The sequence below is a fragment of the Balaenoptera physalus genome (genome assembly GCF_965194825.1).
Source record: "Balaenoptera physalus genome assembly, chromosome: 1".
NCBI lineage: Eukaryota > Metazoa > Chordata > Mammalia > Artiodactyla > Balaenopteridae > Balaenoptera > Balaenoptera physalus.
The window spans coordinates 16,349,037-16,360,283 of NC_138882.1; the positions used below are offsets into that span (position 1 = coordinate 16,349,037).

At 39.4% G+C, this 11,247-nt stretch overlaps 1 protein-coding gene and 2 long non-coding RNA genes across 10 annotated transcripts in view; 2 read left to right on the top strand and 1 right to left on the bottom strand.

Annotated features, from left to right (window-relative positions):
- The window catches only part of LOC309644699, an 887,681-nt gene that overhangs the window by 265,149 nt on the left and 611,285 nt on the right, over nucleotides 1-11,247 (top strand). The window lies entirely within an intron of this gene.
- The window catches only part of ESRRG (estrogen related receptor gamma), a 619,726-nt gene that overhangs the window by 90,829 nt on the left and 517,650 nt on the right, over nucleotides 1-11,247 (bottom strand). The gene's annotated exons all lie outside the window — the stretch shown is intronic.
- Nucleotides 58-11,247, top strand: part of LOC309644551 — a 56,520-nt gene continuing 45,330 nt past the window's right edge. The window contains exon 1 of the long non-coding RNA XR_014254480.1: nucleotides 58-10,506. This is a non-coding gene — a long non-coding RNA (uncharacterized lncRNA). The remainder of the gene's footprint in view (nucleotides 10,507-11,247) is intronic.

Below are 11,247 nucleotides of genomic sequence, written 5' to 3' on the forward strand. Positions count from 1 at the left end.
ACAAAGTTTTTAAGCTACAGTTAAAAGAGACAAAATATACATAGAGGAAATAATATGACAACAATTAAAAAGCCAACAAATAGTCAATGCTGAAAATAATGTTATAAGCTAAATCCTTGAGTGCTATGGAGATTTGGGAATTTAGGAGAGAGTGATGAATATAGTGATATGGGATTAAGAAAGGAAGACTAGGGGCTTCCCTGGTGGCGCAGTGGTTGAGAATCTGCCTGCCAATGCAGGGGACACGGGTTCGAGCCCTGGTCTGGGAAGATCCCACATGCCGCGGAGCAACTAGGCCCGTGAGCCACAACTACTGAGCCTGCGCGTCTGGAGCCTGTGCTCCACAACAAGAGAGACCGCAACAGTGAGAGGCCCGCGCACCACAATGAAGAGTGGCCCCCGCTCGCCGCAGCTAGAGAAAGCCCTCGCACAGAAACGAAGACCCAACACAGCCAAAAAAAAAAAAAAAAGTAAATAAATAAATAAATAAAATCTAAAAAAAAAAAAAAAAAAAAGAAAAGAAAGGAAGACTACCCGAAGGAGACTGATTCTGAACCAGGTCATGAAGGAAGCGTTGGGGAACTAAACATATTATGTTTATTATAATGGTTCCCAGTGAATTCTTTCTGATTTATTTTATAAGAAAACCACAATCAAAGGTTTTTAATATCCGAAAAGAAAAATAAGAGATAAAGTATATGCAAGCTAGTATTGGTTCATTAGTCATTTTTAAAGAAAGAAAGAGCACATTAGAACTTACATGGTCTTAACATCTCACAACAAGAAAGAGAACTTTACATGGTGTACTTTCCTTACAATTTCTTAAAACTTTGCTATTCACAAATTCTAATATAATTAATGGGGAGTGTTTATAATGCTTAATGCTGAAAATCCTCTGATCTAACTCATTTTTAAAATGAATTATTGCACTTAACAAGGAAAAAAAAATCCTTTCGATTTTTCCCCACATGCTACAGTTCTCCAAGTATTCCATATTTTCAGCTATTATCCCTTTCTTACAAAGAGCCCACTTAATAATGTTCACTCTAACAACCTCATTTATTTTCCAGAAAATTAACTCAGTTTCAACCCTGATTAATGATTTCATCTAAATGAATCAAATTAAAAATTGAAAATTATATTTCAAAAGCCAAAGAAAAAAAAATTGACCATTTCCAGTTAACAAATGATCCTTTCAAATATTAAAAGATGACCATGAAGAGTGCGTGATAGTAATGAAATCTGGCTCGGGTCTGCTGCTTATCTGGAGTTCATAGAGGAGGAGAATTAAAGGAAAAAAAAGAAAGAAGAAGAAAGAAAAGGAAAAGGTACCCTACGCATTTTTAACACTGAAATCCCTTGGGAATCCAAACTGACTTCTGCTTAGGCTTTGCCTGTAATCAATGTATCAAAATAATATGAGCATTTCCCTCTTAATTAAAACTGGTTGGGCTGAAGATGCCCCTCAAGCAGAAGGGGGATTAGGAAGTCACACACACACTAATAGTCCCTGCTAACAAAACCTAACTCGTGAAAGAACGCTTCATGCTACACTGTCTTCTCTATGAGGCAGAAGAAGCCCGTAAGGAAAACAAGCAACTAATTAGGGAGAAACTTCTTCTCTGTTATTTTAAAAAAGCTACCTTGGGCCAGGGATTAAGGAGGAGGGAGTAAATGGGTGAAACACAGAGGTTTTTAGGGCAGTGAAACTATTCTGTGTGATCCTGGAATGGTAGATAAACCCAGAGAACACTAAGCATGAACGCCAATGTCAATATGAACTTTGGGTGATCGTGATGTGTCAGTGTGTGTCAGTGTGGGTCTATCGTAACAAATACATCACTCCTGTGCCGGGTGTTGATAGTGGGGGAGGGAATATATGGGAACTCTGTGCCTTCCACTCAAGTTTGCTGTGAACCTCAAACTACTTTAAAAAAATGCGTATTTAAAAAAAAAGAAAGAAAAGATAGAATTCTCTCTCCACAAAATCTACTTTTGGGGTCTATGGGATTACTGACTTTACCCCAAGTCCTGTGAAAGAACTTTAGAATAAAGGATCATGTCACTTTCAGCTAGATTTCCTTATTTAATTCAATTGTTTAAATGTATGCACATCAAGAGTAACCAACACAGAACGAACGGCCTTCAAGCAGGTGTCAGAAAACAGAACGGAGGCGTTCTGCTTGTACACAGGATGCATCCTGTTTCTTTGACGGATATATTCACTTCAAGCTTTCCCTTCGGAGCGCAGATTGTTAAAGACAGAATAGCCTCTCAAATGATGAGGGAGAAAAAGCTGCTTCTGCGTCCCTCCCCAATCCTCCGCTGGGATTTGACTCGCGGACGTCGTTAAGGGCTTCGCAGAGGCCTCCCAAGCCGGCCAGCGGAGGCGGGAGAAGGGAGGCGGGATGAGGGATGAGGGATGAGGCATGAGGGATGCGGGATGCGGGACGCGGGACACGGCGGCTGCAGATGCGGGCGGGGGATGCTCGGCTCCGACTGCCAGCTCGGCCTCCCCCACTCCGCGGCCCCCCGGCCCCCCGCAGGCTGTCGGCCCGCCCCACATGGGCGCGGGGCCAGGGGCTCTGCTGGGTGGAGGGCCCGCCCTGGGAAGGAGCCCTGGCCGGCAGCCCGCGCACCCCGCCGCCGCCCTGGGGCCTCCCCTCCGCACACGTGCGTCCGTCCGGGGCGCCTCGGAGCCACCGCATCAGGAGCCAACCTTAGAGGCAAAACACAAACGCAGAACAGGGAAGGAGGGGATCTCCCAGAAAACTGGAGACCAAAACTATACGGAACACATCTCGAGTGTTATGGGGAAACAAGGGGATCTGTGACTGAAAACATTTACTAAACAGTATTCATTCTCATGACTTGTTTGGGTTCGGACAGAGAAACACGACTTCAAATGGAATAAGCAAGGATGGACTTTTATTTAGGGCAAGAATGGGGTGGGTTTGGGAGTTATAGGTTTACTGCAAGTTAGCACTTCGCAGCCGCTTTCTCTTCAGTGGCTTTTTTCCCATGTCCCTTGTCATAGCTGTTGTGCCCAAACCCCCGGTGTCCCCAGGTTGGAAAATTATTTCATGAATCACCACAACAGGAGGCAGATATTACTACCTACAATTTAGAAGGGGAAATAAAGACACAGCAAGAAGTGACTTGCGTCATGACCCCACCCCAAAAAAAGTATCATGTTATATGGCCCCTTAACTATTATGAATCTGCCAGACTTTCTGTAGCAGACTTCATAAAATTCTAGAAAAAGTTTCAGTACCCCGCATAATTTTAAAAACTGAAATCTATTCAAAGCCCTTACAACTGAAACGGGCCCTTGGGAGATTACTAAAATGCCTTCATTTAACAAAGAAATAAATGAAGGCTCAAAATGGGTGAATGACTTGCCTAAGGTCACACAGCTAGTAAGTAAACATAAGATGAACATGTATGAAAATGTCTGAATCAGTCCTAGTCTTTCTGCGTTCTGCTTAAACTCCTGGTGCTTTCAAATAGAGTAATTGTTTAACACACAGTGAAGGCTATAATCTGCGTTAGCACAGAAAGTGCTGGCTTGAATGAGCCTTTGACATCTGTAGGGATTTCGTAATGATTAATGGAAAGGATGAGGAGGGCCTGGCTATGCCAAGAGGAATGTGATTCCTTTTCCATTACATTTTCCCGAGGAGTCTAAACGTTCTCAGACCCTACCTAGCTTGTCGTGAGCCTGCCAAGACTTGTGACTATTCTAGGTACATACCAGCTTTTGTGATGAAACATAATGCAAAAAATAAAATTTGGCTTGTGAAAGCAAATATTCTTCAACACCAAATATAATCTTTGCACTTTTCAAACAAGAAGGCTGGGATAAGAAAATCAGAACTAGGGCCAACTATAACAGGTGCTAATAAAATTTTTCCATGAACCATTGTGTCCGACTAATCCCTACCCTGACCTGGAACACTTTGGCCATTTTAATGCCAGGCCTCTCTGGGTTATCTATTCCAGGTTAAACGTTCCCAAGTGGATTGCTGATTCAGTGCAATGGAGAGAAGTTCTGCAGGGATTATTCTAAAACTGTGCAAGAATTTCTCTGACAGTCTAGATGAACCAAGTTTTCAAAATGATGATCCAATGAATTACTTAGCTGAGTAACATCTTCCCAGCTTAACAGGACACTGAAATGATTTCCTCATGTTCAAGGTTCAGGAAATAAATGTAAACTTGCTGTAAATTTTAATTTGTCTTTAGTAACTGATCAATAATCTGACATTGTTTTCATTGTATACATGAAGAAAATGAAGACAAAATAATTTTTCAGCTGTATCATAATGGTGTTAAACTACATCTATATAGCACGAAAGAAAACAATAGGTGGAGATAATCTATAATTTGGTTGCTACAGATAGCAAAATCTGATAATAAAGATTTCAAACCATTATCTTTTTGAATTACTGAATTTAGCCGCTATCTATATTAATCAGAATAAGCACATTAATGTCTTGCTTTTATATTTGATGTCACTTAAAATCCCATTTTAATCATTGTGTATACTGAATGACATTTTTAAAGGAAATTAATCTATGTAGTTCTTAAATACCATTTAATTTTCATTAATAGTTCCTCTTGTTCATTTTTCACACTAAACTCCTCTGCTTACTTTAACATGTAACTCAAAGCCCACATTCTACACAAACTTTTTCAAAATGTATCTTATTCATCCATTCTCCAAAAGACTGACACAATCCATGAATCGACCCTAATTTTCACTGAAGTAGTTTGCAAATATTTGTTATAACTTTATTTACCTATCTGCTTTATCTGGTTTGACTACTTGCCGGATGAAGATAGATTTCTATTTAATCCTCACCATAAAAGGACACTATTGAATGCTAAGGAGCCTGTGAATACTCCACAAAAGATCACCGGCTGCAAATCAGTTTAAGTCACAGACATATAAGAAATGAAATGCAAGCACAGTGATTCAGCGATCTCAGTAATTTTCAAACGCTTCTATAAAACTCTGAGATTTCCAATAAAGAAAACAGAAAATTCTTTAATTTATGCCATAACATTCTGGTTACAAATTCTACCACCCAGTGAGGAAATGAGGATGTGACATTAAGAGAAATAATGCAGATAAAGGAGGAAATTGTTGTTCTACTTTTGTCAGAGTCCAGATGGGAAGACAGAAACCATACTAGGCATTTCAACAGGGAGAATTTAATATGAGAAACTGGTTCAAAGGGTGTTGGAGAACTGCAAGAGCAAAAATAGCGCAGAGATCCTAACTGCAGGAAGCTTCTGGAAATTGTGGGAGCATAAGGAAGATTCAGTACTATCAGAATCTGGAAGCCCAGCAAAGAGGTCCCCATTGGACTAAGACTCAGACCTCTGAGCTTATGCTAATGGGGCTTGAGCGGGAGTGCCAAAAAGAGCTAGAAACGGAGCCAACTGTCAATGCCAGGGCAAAGGGTCTTTGATGGGATGGCACTGTCAGGAAAAAGTCAACAGGAAGCAAACATAAAGATCCAATTTCTTCTCTCTCCTCCTGCCTAGAATCCCAGCCGCCGCATCACACACACAAAAAAGAGTGGGCTTAGAGCTGAGAGACAATAGCTTGATAAAGGGCACTAGGCTTAAGCAGGCTTTCATAACTGGATCATCAACCTCATCTCTAAGAAACAGTAAGCTTTCTATAGAAGTGCATCCTGGGGCATTAGAAAGGGATCGGGTCACTTGCATGAGCCAATAATCTGTTTCTAATACCTAGCGTTCACCTGCTAACTTCCGCATTTACATTCTTTTCCATGGCCTGTATCACCTAAAATATTTAGCTGTTGCTCCTTGATCTAAACCCTTACTCTTGACCTTTTAACTTTAAAAAGGCAAATGATATCGCTGTTTGTCACCAAAGACACAGTAGTGTTTCTGTGCAGGATAACTACATCTTTGGAATATACTGAAACCCTACCCCTGTGGCCTTAGGGCTGCTTTGGCTTGTTACCAGGAGGACAGGTGGATGGAAGGGCGGGGGGAGATGCCTGTATGTGAGGGGCGGATGCATATGTGTGTACAAGGAGGCTGCTATTGTAAAGAGAAGCACGGCACAAAACTAGGCCAAAAAAAACGTAACCAAGAAACAAAGCTCAAACAGGAACTTGATAAAGAAGTTACTTGTTCTTTTCTTCTTCTTCTTCTTTTTCTTCCCATTAACGTTTTTGGTCAGATCCTTAATGTTATATGAAAACAGAACTATTGCCTGTGAACCAATTTACTAAACAAATAGCAGCTGTAGTAAAACATCTGTTTGGGAAAGAGGAAATATAAACTCATAAAATCAAATGAAGGCAATGCGATTCGTACTTTCACAAATATGTGAATGTTGGACATATGGTGCAGTTTGCAAAAGATTATCAATCATTCTATTAAAAAACAAAGTGCAAAACAGGTATTACTGTGATTTCCACACAACATAATAGCCAGTATCTGAATAAGGTTTTAGAAAATGGTATATGAATATTTCTCAGGAATGAGAGGCACCATTTCCATCTCCCTTGCAAAAGAAGTGTTTAAAATGAAAGATAGCATTATATCTAAAAACACTTCTATATATCTATACTGTCACCAAAAGTGGAAAGATTGGTATAATATAAGTAACATAATAAGTAACGTAATATGAAGACTAAATAAAATAATAATAACAATAGGAACGAAAAATCGTATGTGGAACTTGGGAAAGGCATTTGCTAGATTATGCACAGACTTGCCCTCTAGTTCATTAGGGTCAAAGCGATTTGCTTTCTGAGATCAATCATTAGAGGACCTCTACTAAAAATTTCAATGAAACTATGAAAAAGAAAAGTAAGGGAAAGACTGAGTTTCATCCTTATGTACCCAGCCTGGAAGAAGAGCACAAATCAATAAAGAGAGCTTAGATTAAAAAAATGAAACAAAACAAAACACAAAAACATCTTCTGAAGAAGTTGCTGTTATTTTCATAGGAAGGGAAAAGCTGATCTTCTGGTTTGTTTGTACTGCTTTGCTGCCCCTGCTCTCCTTCCTTCTCTTTGATTCACAGAGTTTAAGTTAAAACCAAAGAAAGACATAATACATCCGAAACCAAAATCACATCACTAGTGTATAGCAAAATCTGAGAGTGGTAATAAATGTCAGAGCTGTAAAAGCAAAGGCAAGCAGCTAGGTTCCTTTTTTTTTTTTCCTTTCTTTCCATACTTAAAAGTGAAATACCTAGCTGTTATCTTGGTGCCTGCAGAGCCTCCCCATTGTAGATTCAATAATACAAGAGGCTTCTTATCAGCAGCTGGGGTGACTGATTGGAGCTGTGATATGTTTAGACAATGCACTGTATTTAACTGAATTTACAGATGCCCCAACTCAGGCGTGGTAGTAAACGCCAGAGACTAATAGGAAATTAAACATGTACAATGGACTAACTCCATTTGCTCTCACAGTGTAATGTGTTTAGTTAACTTACTCATAGTCACACTTTATCTTTTTCTCTATGGATTCCCTGGGATATGTTTCAAATTGGCCAGAGATTAAATCTTCTTTTCAATTTTTTTGTTACCATTTTATTGCCGCTTTCCCTTATTATGGGCCCCTCTTTCTCTTGCAGAGATAAGCTAAACAAGATGACCCTCAGTCCTCCCCCACCGACCCAATTATCAGATAGTCAGCAAGGAATGCCAGGCTACAGGATTCCATAATATTAATATTAATATAACATGAGAGGAACAAAAATCAGTCACTTATTTGAAAGCAAGGGTGTATTTAACTCATTTGAAATTTAAATGTGAATTTTAATGTACCTGGTATGTAACACACACATACAGAGTGGGAGCAGCATGCCCAGGCCATTCGGAGAATTGTTTTAACTCTTCATTGTTTCATAGATTTGCTCACAAAAACAGCTGCAAGTAGAAGTGTATCTACGTGCACGCACAGCCCAACTGTTGAGGGGGAAGGAAGAGTTGTCACAGTGCTCTAGTACTTTCCATCTGGTTAACAGAGAAAGAGAATTTATCGTTAGATAAATCCACAGCTGGTTCTGTAGATCTTCTTTGAAAGAGGTTGTTCAGAGAGAACCCTCTCGTTGTACGAGAGCCACTGAATCCATAATGGTTTTGTTGTCCTTAGGAAACCGTAAAGAATTTCTACATTCATGAAAGCATGTTACCTAGAGAGCATAAAGGAAACCTCTAGTCTATTCTGATCACATGTGGACTCCTGAGAGGGTTCAAGATAGTCCCATCTCAACGCTGACCACATCCCCACCTGCCCATGACCCTGACCTTGAGAAAAGTGGAGTTACATACTGAAAAAACTGGCGACAAAGGTTGACATGAGGCTACATCATGGTGACCTCTGATTCACTTGTTTATATTTATTATGTGGACGAGCAAAAACATTTTTTTGCATCAGTCTTTCTTACAAAGCCAAGAAGTAAGGAAATCTAGAGCAAACACAATGGTCTGGAAAGGTGGACAGAGTGGATGGTTTCCTGGCAATTTACATGCTTCAAAATCTAAAGAATGAAACTGGACAGAAAGAAGGTACAACATAAACCCTATGTGTACATATCCACACCTACTTCTGAAAGACCAACCCCTGGACCCTACCACTGAGCAGTCCCATTCTGATATACAGGAGACCCAAGCCAGTGACCGTGGCCTTCATTTTACATCATCTTCTCCATTCTCTATTTCCGCAATAGCCCTTATTACTGAGTGCACAAACTATTTTATCAGAATCTTGCATCTAATGAGACGTATAAATATTTAAACAAAATGGAAAAGAAACATGTGACTATGATGATCAAATGCTAAGTGCCTGAATATCAGAGTCCTTTCAATCAATTTTTAAATCGGCTTTTTTTAAAGCAAGGATGGCACCAGATGAAGACACTAAAACCACACTTATCCACACAAAACCACTATAACCCCGGCTTATAGAATTAATCATCCCAAAGCATTATTACCCCCATGCCCAGATCCAAACTTAACTCTGTGGAAAGAGCAAAATGGCATGGAGTACTAATGTCATTTGAAAATCAAGTAATAATCAAATAACCATTACTCAGTAAAACAGACTTCATAGTATTATGAACTGAGCAGTCCAATAAATGTTACTTCTCTTAATCAGTTCTGATTGGTATTTGCTATAGGAGACACAGACAAATCTTTGACCAATCTTTAATTAGTATCACTGATGAAATATTTATTCTTTTAATTTGAATTTAGAAACCCAATAAAGCCATGTTTGCATCTTTTATCAACTTAAATATTATCCTCCTTTATTGCTTTTGTCATGACTGCAGATTCTGAAAATGTTCTCCCGAAACAACGCGTATTTCACATACGCGTAGTTGCCCTGGTCTCATTGTTTTTAGGGCAAATATTTAATATAGGCATTCAGGTCATAAATTCATTTCAGTCCTCTTTCTGAGGGGATCATGCAGTAGATTTCCTCTAAGTGTCAAGAGAGAAAAGGAAGATATTTTTAGACATCCGAAGACCTTCTTAGGGAATCATAGATTCACCAAATCGTACCTAATCCTCCCTGGAGTTCCGGGGGTTCAATTCACAGAAACGGTGGGGCTGGACAACATTACCGGGCCCTTGTGTCTAGGGCCCAGACACTGAACTCAGAAGCCAGTGTTCTATATTTGGCTCTACAACCGATGGGCTGCCACCTTTAGCTTAACCCGTCTCCCAACCACAGACACAGTTACACAGTTCCCAAGTCTGATGGTTCAATGGGGATTGGAGCTCATTTAAAATAGCAGAAATCACCAAGCATATTATTAAAATCTAATGAAGCAATCAGATTGCACCTTGTTCCAAGAACACCTTTACCAATTTCCTCTAGTCCACAAAACACCTCTGAAATTAGTAATATCCAGAATACTCTAGGAAACAAAACAAAACAAAACACAGGAGGGACTGTATCTTCTGAGAGTTACACAAACAAATAACATAGATGTCCTCTGTATTGCTCAGAGGAATTTGCAGGACTGGAATATCTTCCCTAGTTATTGGTTTTGAATTTTCTTTCACCTTCTCTCTTGCATTCTAGAATCTCCAATGAAAGCTACCTCTTTGTGACAAATCTATCACAAATGGGTGTTTGTAATGTGTAGAACATCAGATGTTCAAACAAGCTGTGCTTGTTCATCTATTACATGTACTTGATAGCACCATCTACTCTGCTACCTAGAAGTTTCAGTTACACTTACTCCTGAGATTATTATGCATGAGATTATAAACTTTTTCTCAGAAACTGGGTCATACTAGCTTTTGTTTGCTATTGTATATTTAAAACCCAGCACAATGCCTGGCACATAAACATCAAATGAGGAGAACACAGATCTTTTCTCAAGGAAGCCAACACTTAGTGTGTACTTGTCTCTAGGGAACCTTTGATGGCGTCTACCTGGGAGACTGCGCTTCGTCCTTGACACAGCTTCTGCTGCAGAGTCCTGACCTCCAGGTGGGTGCAGACTCTGATACTCCTACATTCTTACTTCTATCCAGAAATCACAAAAACAACAACTGAGGTTTTCATGTTTCCGCAAGATCTGTTTTGTGAAAAAATGCCGAGTAGGATCCCTAACGCTTTTAATCAGATTCAATAAAACAGAATACTCTGGGATTCAGGAAATAATCTTCACTGAAATCCATTTTAGAAGTAACAAGCCTACTTTTTTCTTAAAATAATCTGCCATGAAAAGATAGGAGACACAAATATAAAAATAACCTTATTATTGATACACTAGCTAACATGTATGTTGTGTATGCTGGCATTTCCTGTCAAAATCTTCATTAGTCGCTAATACTGTCAAACAAAATCTGGGCCCACAATTCTATTTGGTGGTGGCTGTCAGGTTATATTTTGCACGTTTCCGTATTATTTAAAAGTACTTTTCCATATTTAATATATGATGGCTTACTGTACCTTTCCACCGGCATTTATCACCACTCAAGACTGATCAGTCTCCACGAAAGTGAAGTTCACTGTCACAGAAGGGCCTAGCCCTCATTTATTTCCCTGTACAGTATTTGGTACAGAGCGGAATGTACAATAGTAGATGTGCCTTCAATGTAAAGGTCACACACTTAGCAATAGAAATATAAGTTATTAAAATAGACTTATAATCTTTAAAAACATCAAGTGCCCTTAAAGTCTACATAATTGTACAAAATTCAATGTGTATATTTTCTTTTGCTCCAG